This window comes from Coregonus lavaretus (assembly GCF_964263955.1).
Source record: "Coregonus lavaretus genome assembly, chromosome: 2".
In the NCBI taxonomy this organism is placed as follows: Eukaryota; Metazoa; Chordata; class Actinopteri; order Salmoniformes; family Salmonidae; genus Coregonus; species Coregonus lavaretus.
In genome coordinates, this window is record NC_139989.1 from 66,630,960 (window position 1) to 66,643,642 (window position 12,683).

General features: G+C 40.6%; 1 long non-coding RNA gene across 1 annotated transcript; it reads right to left on the reverse strand.

Annotated features, from left to right (window-relative positions):
* Positions 1-1,228: 1,228 nt before the first annotated feature.
* LOC311101735 lies at positions 1,229-12,683 on the reverse strand. Its single transcript, XR_014609945.1, has 3 exons — positions 12,384-12,683; positions 1,744-1,842; positions 1,229-1,612 (listed from the first exon to the last, which is right to left on the reverse strand). It is a non-coding gene; the product is annotated as an uncharacterized lncRNA (long non-coding RNA).

Consider the following 12,683-nt stretch of genomic DNA (forward strand, 5'->3'; position numbering starts at 1 on the left):
ACAACACAACTGATTGGCTCAAACGCATTAAGAAGGAAATAAATTCCACAAGTTAACTTTTAACAAGGCACACCTGTTAATTGAAATGCTTTCCAGGTGACTACCTCATGAAGCTGCTTGGGAGAATGCCAAGAGTGTGCAAAGCTGTCATCAAGCCAAAAGGTGGCTACTTTGAAGAATCTCAAATATAAAATATTTTCTGATTATTCTACAATGTAGAAAATAGTAAAAATAAAGAAAAACACTGGAATGAGTAGGTGTGTCCAAAGTTTTGACTGGTACTGTATTTTTTAAATATATTCTTTGAGAACTAACAAATCACCAAAATAAAAGCTAGACAGTCAGGAAGTGTTAAAAATTCGTAGAAATCACAGGAAATTAGCTGTAAAACTGAAAAAAAGAAAACATGGCAAAATGTGTAGAATTGTAGGAAATTTGCTTTAAAACAGAAACAATTTCTCTACGCCGCCAAGATGGGGGCCTCTAAAATGTTCTCTAAAATTCCATGCCCATTTCCATGCCCCTGCCACGCCCACCACCTAAGCCCCTTTTGGATCCAGAAAAAAAAACCTGTAATGGCAGGAATGGAATAAATAGAACAAAGTCAAACGTGGTTTTCATATGTTAGATAAGGTTCCATTAATTCCATTCCAGCCATTACAATGAGCCCGTCCTCCTATAACTCCTCCCACCAGTCTCCTCTGGTAGGTTTAATATAAAATACTAGGTCAACTCCAGCAGAATGAGAAACAGAAATGCACACTTAAAGAGTGTCTACAGTACTTTTGTGTACTTTTTGCCAGTAGTTCTGAAAGTATCACTCATGAGCCAAAAATTGCGTACTACGTCACATATGTGCAGAAATGTGCACAACGTCATTGATTAGAACACCAATTGCTAGGGTGTTGGCCCAAGTGGGGGAAAATGTAGGGAAAATGGCACTAGGGATTTTGTGGCTAATTAAGGTAAGACAGTAATTCTGCTAATAGATTATGCATGTATGAACTACACATTGGACACATCCAGCCCAAAGCAGGAGGTTTAAAAAAAACGTTATGTCTCCAAAGTACCGGAGCATGTCTTTAACAGAGTTAAAACAAAGATGCCATATATATCTGCAGATATATCAACACCCTTCTTGTCAATTGAACAGGTCAGTTTTGCTGCTGTCAGTTGTGAGCAGCACATTTACCACTGCATTCAGTCTGAACCCCAGAATAAGCAGGTGCAAAAAAGGTAGCAAAAACAGTACACCACAACACTTTTAAGCCTGTAACTGAGTCTAGATGTTATCACTTTGGGAGATGAACAAGTGAATGAAGCGGCATAGGGAAAATGGGTGAAGGTAGGGTGAGTTTATAGAGACAAGATGGAGAGTTCCAAAGTGTCCGAAGTTGACGGACCAGGGCGCATAAAAGGCATAGTGTGGAAAAAGGGGGGTGGTTGGCCATAGAATAAACAGAATAAACATAAAATGGGGTGCTGGTGTGTTTCTGCACCCCTTTTACAAATATCCGGCCCTCCCATGTCCAGTCATCCTCGGGGACTCAGCGTGTGTCCCTCAACGTCATTCCATCTCAGTTGTAGCATTCAAATTGTGGTAATCTTGTGTCTGTGAATCACAACATTAAAGACATTGAGTGAGCCATACACAATACAACTTAAGCATTGAGAACAACATTTTGTTGCCAACATGGTGGTTTACACTATGTCTACCGTATGTGAATGATGGAAGAATCTTACCCCATCTGTAGGTCCATTTGAGTGTGTGTGGTCACTTAGGCCTGCACATCAACCAGTTCTGGGACCATTGGAGACTTGGGATGCTTGTTCTCAAAGTTCCTAATAGGCAGATGCACATGATCCAGTGGGTGAACTCTATTCCTGGCAGGCTGACCAGATTCAATAGCAGCCTCAGAGGCTGATAAGTCAGGATGCTGCCTTGTAAGCTTTCATGAGCAAAGCTCCTTGCAGCCATATTAAAATCCTAACTGAGATTTTGTTTTTCACTATAGAGGGTACACCGTTGGCTAATAAGACCAGACGGGTGAAATCATAGGGATCTATCAGCAATATATACCTGTAGCTTTGCTCATGACTTATCAGCCTCTGAGGCTGCTATTGAATCTGATCAGCCTGCCAGTAATAGAGCTTACCCACTGGATCATATGCATCAGCCTATAAGACACTGACTGCTAATATGCCTGCAAGGAGCATTGCTCATGAAACAGCCTACAAGGCAGCATCCTGACTTATCAGCCTCTGAGGCTGCTATTTTATCTGATCAAGCTCTAAGGCTGGAAGCTAATTTGATCAGCCTGTCAGAAATGGAGCTCACCCACTCTGTAAATGTAAATATTATCCACAGAACATGAAGTGTCCCTTATAATTATATACATATCAGTTATGCAAGCTAACAACTAGCATATATAACTGGCTAGCTAGCTCACAAAACTACTTTACATTTACATTTTAGTCATTTAGCAGACGCTCTTATCCAGAGCGACTTACAGTTAGTGAATACATTATTTATTTTTTTATACTGGCCCCCCATGGGAAACGAACCCACAACCCTGGCGTTGCAAACGCCATGCTCTATCAACTGAGCTACATCCCTGCCGGCCATTCCCTCCCCTACCCTGGACGACGCTGGGCCAATTGTGCACCACCCATGAGTCTCCCGGTCGCGGCCGGCTGCGACAGAGCCTGGATTCGAACCAGGATCTCTAGTAGCACAGTTAGCACTGCGATGCAGTTAGCACTGCGATGCAGTGCCTTAGACCACTGCGCCACTCAGGAGCTACTTAGCTAACAAGACTAGCTTGCTAAGCAGCCCTGCTGTGATTTGCTCTGGTCTTGGGGGCGGCATGCAGCCTGAGAGACATTGCATTCGGTCAGGCATCATTCAGGGCTTAAATGCCCCAGGTACATGGGGATGTAAACATCACGTTGTATGGGTCCCGACTTGCATTTAGCAAGCCAATCAATGGCATTGTAACAAAAATCAGTGCTATGATTGACAAAATGTATCAATAGCATCGAATATAGTTGTAAAATTTTTGCCATGGTTGCTACAATGTTCACACACTAGGATTTGCTATGGTCTAGGCTGTTGCAACTTTGTGCATTGCCCCATGTTTTTGAGCGCCACTTCACATCAATCATGTCGATAAATAATCAATAATTTAACCCAGAATGAATCTGTATTCGCTCTCTTTCTCAAAGAAAATCGCCACATTGAGTAAACCGCGCACTGGGCTTTATTGGGGATTTATTATTCTCCTAAATTGATGGGATGACTAACTTAGAAAGAATGCAGTCTTGACTGGGCTAATGTAGGCTGTGACACCTGGCAAGGCTGTGATTGATGTGAAGAGCTGTTTTAAGGGTTAAAATAAGATAAGGATTGTGTCTTCAAATGCTAGACTATAATAGTTATTTGTGATCTGTGAGCCTTCCTTTGACTAGGAATGATGTCTAAGGGAGCTGGCTCTTCTCACTATGATAGGTTGTTATGATAATCTTGTGCCTGGCTGAAGTGTGTAACAAATGGCGCCGAGGAGATGAGAGCAACCCCTGAATCAACGGATTGGCTGAGAAAGTTTAAACCACGCTCAAGTCTTTACTCTAATTGGCCAGCAGAGAAGTGGGAAACTCCCTCTGTCAGAGTATTTGGGTATTGTTTCTGGAACAATGTGTTAGTTGTCTGGGGTGTTCTGCGAGACATCTCAGAGAGCCCGTATATACGAAACATCATATTTACCATTGAAGGTTTTTGCATTAATTAAAATAACTAGTATACCTTAGAAGTCGTGTTGACCTCTGTTGTTCCTGATACCAGATTTGAATTGACGCGACTTTGACAATTGGTGACCCCGACGCGGTCTGGTAGAAGGGACTTCGCTGGATACTGTCCGGCCCATTTGGTCAACTCTTTAATCGAACCGTGTGTTTCACAAACTGCCCGGGCTTCTAAAAAGGTAAGCAGATACCTGTTGTTAAATAACCAAAGATCTGCACATTGGCTTTATCCAAATTAATTTTGTGAAACACCTGTCTGATGTAAGTGAACTAAATTATGAAATTATTATGAGTAGATAAGCACAATATTGGGACATGCAAACCTTTGCTAAATGTGATGTTTAAAACCATGGTACCAGAGTGTTGATTCTACCGGCAAGGTCCGCTAAGAGACGGCTAGGTTCAGGAGACAATGCTGACATCTACCGGCAAGGTCCGTAATTGCGACATACGGCTAAGGTTCGGAAGATATAGGGAATAATTGGTTTAAGTAATTGCTATCGGCAAGGTTCGTAACTACGACAGTACGACTAGGTTCGAAGAATTACACCGGCAAGGTCCGTAACTACGAGGATACGGCTAAGGTTCGGGAAATTTTAGATATAGGGAATAATTGGTTTAAGTAATTGCTATCGGCAAGGTTCGTAACTACGACAGTACGACTAGGTTCGAAGAATTACACCGGCAAGGTCCGTAACTACGAGGATACGGCTAAGGTTCGGGAAATTTTAGATAAATACTAGCGACTGGCAAGGTCCATAACTTCGAGGATATGGCTAGGTTCAGCGGAGTATTTTTTAAAGATAGTAGAAGAGGCTGTGTGCCCAAATAGATTGTGTGTGGAACATGGGTGTCATTTATGACTGTGTGACATATTTGACTGTATGATAGGATTATGACTGTGTATTGTGAGTGAGGGCGATAACTGTGTACTATTTTTGCTGTGTGATAACTGTATACTACGCTTAACTGTGTACCATTTTTGGCTGTGAATACAAATAATTTTTTAAAACAGTAAATAATGAGAATTACAAATAGGAAATAAGGTTTAAATTGTGCAAACGTTAACAAAAGACACCCATAGGAGGTACTATAAAAAGTTAAACAGTGCGAGTGTTGTCGTATGCATGAAAGTGTGAATGATAAACCTGTATACCTTGATAGAAAACAAATTGGGAATCATAAGACGTCTGTGGCTGTCCAAACTGTATAATTTGGGAATAACTGTTGGATTTGTGGTTGCTTAAACCATATAACCCGTTAAAAACAATTGGGAACATAAAGCTAAAGTGATGAATTGTGTGACTGAACTAAAACGTTTGAACTGATACATTTGAAATATAACGTTTGGTGTTTGAAATAGCATAATACTGCTTTTGAATAGTTGTGTCGAAACAATTCGGTTTAGTATTTGATTTGAGGTTTGATGTTTGACATAGAATAATACTGGTTTTAGGTGCTTGGTTTGGGCTATTTGGTTTATTATTTGATTTAACGTTTGATGTTTGACCGTGCAAAATACTGGTTAAACAATTAGACCGAAATAATTCGGTTTATAAACGTGCACCAACTTTAACTAATTAGGTGGGAATTATTTGATTTAAATAAATGGACTGGAGTACTTTGAGTAACGGCGGAATATTGGAGGCGCGCTGGGACGAGAAGCAGCTCCTCACAGCTCCTCAAAAAGGTAGAGTTGCGAGGGGAGGGGCTGGTGAGAGCGAAAGTGTGGCTTTTGGAGCCAGAAAAGACTGGCAGTTGGCTGGGAACGCATGTGGGTATCTGACGAGAGAATGTTCTAAACTTGCTCACCGAGCGTAGACATGCGTTGGGTGAGAAAGTAGAGAATGTTTACATTTGCATTTTTGGTAATTTGGCAGGCGCTCTTGTCTAGAGCGATTTATGGGAGCAATTGGGGTTGAGTGCCTTGCTCGAGGGCACATCGGCAGATTTTTCGCCTGGTCGGCTCGGGGATTGTAACCGGTGACCTCTCGGTTGTTGGCGCGGCGCTATTGGTCACTAAACTGTCGGCCGCCCCATATGAGTTTAAGATTGTGGCGTTGTTGGATAATATGATGGCGGAATAAACTGACCATAAGTAATGTTGTTTTAGACGTAATGTATAATATAGTACAAAACAAATAGAGGGTTAAATTGAACTAATTATCATGGTAGAGCTAACGTAGTACAGTGAGGGAACTTCATTTTGTGTCAGAGGGTAAGATGAGATCATTAATGGTACTATTAGTGGAAATCTATTTATCATTTCAAGGCATGGAGTAACAATCTGCATTTATGAGTGTAAATTCCACGGCTGATGTGTTGATTGAATGGGTACGATGGAGTATTTGGTTTGGTAATGTTGAATGGACTATTTGTAGCGTGTTTATGGGTTAAATAGAAAAACTAACTTATACAATAGGGAATCAAAAGGAGAGAGAGTTTTTGCTGAGGTGAAAGCTACTGCGATTTTCATTTGGTGACGTCACTTGCTCTATGAGCTGGGAGTAGTTACTTTGAGAGCATCGCAGATGGTGTGAAGTGACTGGCGATGTCCCTGGTTCGAACACAGGTAGGGACAGTAGACAAAGCTTTCGCAGTGGGGCTATATACCTAAATTACTATGTGGATTGAGAAATGTGAAAGATTGAATTAGATAGCTTAAATAGAAGTATTCTAGAAAAGTCTATGAAAATATGTTATAAGGTTACCATGCGCTCTCCCCGAAGGAGCAAGGGGAGGGTGAGAGACAGTATAGTTCAGATGATAAGAATGTCATTAAGCGTATGCTGACCAACGATAGCAAGTATTTGTTTTATTAATTAGGGCATAATCAGAGAGAACAGTTAAATACATTGAATAGCGAACTGAAATGGGTTAGCGGGAAAATACAGAATAATTGGACGATTTTAAAACGATAATTTATTTTGGTTAGGATGAAAGTATGAATTGGCTGTTGTGCTGGGGAATAGCGCCAGCCTGTAGTGGGTTATGGATTTGTTACATAAACTTATATTTTAAATTAAAGTGATGGAATAGGCTACAATTATAACATTATCAGAAAAAAGACACAATTTAATGTGAAATAGTTATTACAAGTATTATTGACAGTTATTACAGTTATTATCATTGATCCAGTAATGATATAAGGATAGTAGAGGAAGGCAGGGGATTTAATCTCATTTAGGGAAGTTATATTAGGAAGAAAATACCATTAAATGAGGGAACATTTGATGTAACCGTGATTGTATTGGCTAAAAACTCAAATATGACATTTACAGGGAGGACAGGAACAATAGAAGGGAAGACAGGTTTTCCTAGGGGGTTGAATAAATAATTGATAAATGGATCATTTGAGATGAGATCACATGTAGCAGAGTTAGGGTAATCAATTAAATAATCATTGTATACTCGAGGAATTTTGAGTGGTTTAATGGATTAGTTAGGAGGAATTAGAATGATACAAACAATTATTGATGGGTTAAGACTGGGAATATCTATCATGTTTTGTGTGTACTACCATCTTTAGATTATAACTAGGAGAAAGAGATTAGCTCATCTCAGTTAGGCAGTATTTAGGTCATAAAAGTGAGCTATCAAATTGAGTGAGGCCTGGCTATTTGTGATTGTTGTTTTTTCAAATTGGGTTAAAATGGGTTCACAGAGCCAGAGGCTGTACAGAGAAAGGTGGAGCCCCCATGTTGCCCTAGTGAAAGAACATTCAGAGGAATGGTTAACACTAGGTAAATGGATAAAACAGGGGAAAAACATTACTGACTGGCAGAATACACCAAATGGGGATCAGTATGGCCACTCCACTGGGAGATATAGAAGAAAGTTAAATTGGAGAGCAAAAACCCAGCCCAGTGTCCATCTGGAGATAAGTTTTAACGGATGACAGGAAGAGATTTTCTTAACTCAGGAACAGGAGGCTGAGTTAGAAGCAATTCCGTTCAAATTATGGTCACAAGGATAACAGATGTAGGACTAATTAAGGGGGTAGCTCCAGTACAAGTGATTCCTCGATTCGATAATAGACCATACCAAAAGCAATATACTATGAAACCAGAAGCAATAAAAGGGATAACACCTACATTTGAGCATTTACTTAAGGGAGGGGTGATAATTCCTGGAGATGAGGTACAATGCAACTCTCCAATATTTCCTGTTAGAAAGGAGGCACCTAGCGCCGACTGGAGGATGGTCATGGACTTGCAGGGGGTTAATAGAAATATCATTGCTGAAATACATTGCTGAACCAATTGAAACCAGAGAACTCCTATTTTACAGTGATAGATTTAGCTAATGCTTTCTTTAGTATCCAAGTTCATCCGGATAGTCAGGGGTGGTTTGGCTTTACTTTTCAGGGAAGGAAATGGACTTAGGCTAGGATGCCTCAAGGCTACTCGGAAAGTCTTACAATCTTAGCCCAGGCTATAACTAAAAATTTGGGAAAGTTTGAACCTAGGGAAGGAAGCGAATGTTAGTTTATGTAGATGATATTCTATTGGCTAATCCCACTCAGGAGGGATGTAAGAGGGATACAATCCAATTGTTAACCTTCCTGGCAGAACAGGGACACAAAGTGAGCAAAAAGAAACTTCAACTTTGGTAGAGCGAGGTCATTTACCTAGGACACACTATAACACAGGAGGGGCGAATGTTAAACTCATCCAGGAAAACTGCTATATTTGGAGCGCCAAAACCGTTAAAACAAAAAACAAATGATGAGCTTATTGGTAATGATAAAGTGCTGTAAAGTTTGCGTACTCCATTATGTACTGCATACGGGTAAATTAAGTGATCTTATCTATGGGAAGGCAATGGTAGCCCATGGTAAAGTAATTTGGAACTCTAAGGAGGCATACATACATCAGGGATGTTATCCAAATGGTAGAGAGTAACGAAGGATATGACATTGGTAGTGATTTAAAGATGATGAGGTTTTTTGGTGGGCTATTAGATATAACTGGGTTAATCATGAACATAGAGATTTTTATTCTTTGTTTCTAGACAGAAGACTTAGGTGACCTAAGAAATAGACTTGTCATGTCCAACAATTAGTCTTCAGGTCAAGCCCGGGAGAGCCTGGGTAGAACAGAGTTTGAACTAAACATAAGTGTTTTTACAAGATAAGAGATTGATTGATTGGATTACTAATTGATTCTGAACTGGATGAAAGTTGAATTTAGCTGCCATAAAAGACAAAGGAAGTGGGAGGAGCAATAAAGAAGCAAAAGATAATCTAAAAAATTAAAGGCATGGCAATAGGATGATAAATTGCATAAGGAAGGGTTTAGAAAGGTGGTAATATTGACACATGGGCAAATCATGTGTCAAAAAAGGGGGAGTGATAGGATTAAATAATAGTGATAGGATTAAATAATAATGATAGGATAAAAAAAAAAAAAAAAAACAACAATAGAAATTGAGAGCTCAACATGTATGTGTGAAGATAGTTTATTAACCACACCCGTATGTCAGAGGTTTTGTGCCCCACAGGTGAACTAAAGGAGAAGGTGACCCACTCTATCTCACCAGGAGACTGGGTGTGGATCCAGTCCCTAAAAGAAGAAAAACTGGAAGCAGGCCTGTTGGAAAGGGCCCTATCAAGTCCTATTAGATCCATCTGGGTGCATGTCACACACTGCAAAAAGGTAAACCCAGTTACACCTGATGAACAAACACAGAGTTAGGAGAAAGATCCGATCACCATTAGGGCTCGGGGGTTGGCTCCTTAACGAAGATTCCCTTACCCTGTCTGATCATCCCTGTGTGAGTTTGGTAGAAGGTGAAGTAATGGGTTGGCGTCTGACATGTTCTCAGGGCAAGGGTGGGGATTCACAGGTCTCCTGACGGTAGGTAGCTGTCTGATTGTGGGGGCCATATTCCTAACACACTCAAACCCTTCTGATCAGCCAAAAGTAGTAGTTAACCTAAAACAAGTTGATAAAATAATACCTGAGCACAGTCTATGAAGGCATAGGAGACAGCTAGACGTAGGGAAAGGGGAAGATTAGGGACTTTAGGGGAGGACATCACTGTATGTGTGTCGCCGTGTACATCCTGGGACTATGTAGTTGCTTATGTCGAGAGCGTGGGGGATGTGTAGGTCTCCGTGCACAGTTTAGGGACAGGTGAAGTATTGTGAAAATAGGGAATTACCAGAAATGGCAGTGCGACCCATAGAAGGGTAGGTACTGTCTGAAAGTCTGAAGTACGCAAAAACAGGTTACAGACCTGACAAGTGAGATATCCTCTTCAACTGGGGCACCCTATAGAGTAAACCTCTCTGAGGGAGGTAGTGAGACAGTGCAACCTATAGACCTGAAGAAAGTAGGACAGGTGGAGACGGGGTGTAGGAAGCTTGACCGGTGGTTGGAATGGATTTAGTATACGGCAAGAACTATGTCTAAAGAGGACTGTTATGCCTGTGGGACAGCCAAACCAAGGTTAACAACTACTCCGTTCCCCTTGACAGGCTTTGACTCTCTGTCAGGTTTATCCTCCATACAAGCCACCTGGGAATGTGGTGAAAGAGTCTTGTAGTAACTTGAACTATCAGTATCCCCCGATAACAAAGTCATTCCGACCTAGGTTGCCTACGTTTGAAGACCAGGGGATTCTAATTGTTATTCTAGGACTAGTAAGATAGGATACAGAGTAGGGCATCTTAGCTCTGCTCCTACACAGAGAATATCACAACTGAACGAGACCATGACTAATCTCTCCTCTTTGTTGCAGCCAGAGGATTGTAGGAACTAAAACCAGGCCCGTGCTGACATCTGATGGTTGTGTGGTGATAACTGATTGTGAACTCACCTACATACGCAAACAATCAAACGTGTCAGAGACTGGTGAGTTGTCACGTAGAAAGTAGGACCTCCTCCCGGGATCCTTTGATGAAAGGATCCTTTGATGGGGTAGGAGTACCTCGAGAGGTTCCAGAACAATTCAAAGCTAGGAATCAGATCGCAGTTGAGTTTGAATCAAGTATTTTTTGGTGGTCAACAATTAATAAAAACGTAGATTGGATAAATTATATTTACTATAACCAGCAAAGATTTATAAACCACACTTGTGATGCAATAAAGGGATTAGATGAGCAGACAGCGGCAACTATCTTAATGACAAGGCAGAATAGAATAGCTTTAGATATGCTTTTGGCTGAGAGGGGCGGAGTTTGTGTTCTGTTTGGATCTATGTGCTGTATTTTCATCCTCAAACAATATAGCACCGGACGGGTCAGTGACAAAAGAGCTTCATGGGAGTAACTACACTGACGAACAAACTGGCTGAGAGATCTGATATTGATAGCTCCATAAACGGTTGGTTTGATAACATATTTGATAAATGGAAAACTATTGTTGTAACTATTCTGGGTGAAGTTATAGCCTCTATGGGTATACTTGTTCTTTGTGGATGTTGTCTTATTTCCTGTGTCTGAGGTTTGGTGAGAAAGGAGATGGAGAAGGTGATTTCCCACAGATGGTGAGATAAGGCCCAATCCTGGACTCCAACCTAGGAATGGAGGATATGACCTACCAGGCTTGGTGGAGTGACACTAGAGGGTGTCTAAAGGGGGCCAAAATATACTTCTCTGTTTGTGTTTTATGTTTTAATAGTCTTATGTTTTGTGTTCTATTAATCCTGTGTTTTATGCTTTATTAATCAAGTTAACCATGTGAATGTTTGTCTTTTCTTATGTGATGGTTTGAAGTTCCTTGGTGACTGGTAACAATTTGCAAGTGGGGTGTAGATGGACTGAGGGTTTGAATTTTTTAGTATCATTATGGCCTATTAATAAAAGTGTGATTTTTTGTTTGTATTGTATTATAATGAATGACAATCTGTGTTTTCTTATTTTTTTAATCACACCTTATGAGGTGTGAAAAGGGGGACTATTGGGGATTTATTATTCTCCTAAATTGATGGGATGACTAACTTAGAAAGAATGCAGTCTTGACTGGGCTAATGTAGGCTGTGACACCTGGCAAGGCTGTGATTGATGTGAAGAGCTGTTTTAAGGGTTAAAATAAGATAAGGATTGTGTCTTCAAATGCTAGACTATAATAGTTATTTGTGATCTGTGAGCCTTCCTTTGACTAGGAATGATGTCTAAGGGAGCTGGCTCTTCTCACTATGATAGGTTGTTATGATAATCTTGTGCCTGGCTGAAGTGTGTAACAAATGGCGCCGAGGAGATGAGAGCAACCCCTGAATCAACGGATTGGCTGAGAAAGTTTAAACCACGCTCAAGTCTTTACTCTAATTGGCCAGCAGAGAAGTGGGAAACTCCCTCTGTCAGAGTATTTGGGTATTGTTTCTGGAACAATGTGTTAGTTGTCTGGGGTGTTCTGCGAGACATCTCAGAGAGCCCGTATATACGAAACATCATATTTACCATTGAAGGTTTTTGCATTAATTAAAATAACTAGTATACCTTAGAAGTCGTGTTGACCTCTTTTGTTCCTGATACCAGATTTGAATTGACGCGACTTTGACAGCTTGCTACTGACGTTACTATGTTCCGGCAAAATAGCAAAAACACCCATTGCTAAAATTTATAAAACATGTCCTACCTTCGCAATAGCGTTTTTATATCTCATGGCGGCCTGTTCGATAAGACTGTGGACGTTAATATTCCCATTGCCACAAGGAACGACAACCCTGGTCTTCCCAAAACACACTGTCACTTTCATATTAGTTCCCGGTGTGCCTCCGTTGATGTGTAGCTTATTCCTCGATACTTTGTAATGTTCCAATCATGAATTTACTTAGTAAAAAAAAAAAAGAGACAGCAATACTCTTCATCGTCTCCTCATACCTTCTAAACGTTAACGTTTTATCGACCACCTGTTCTCTAAAGTGTTTCTACTACG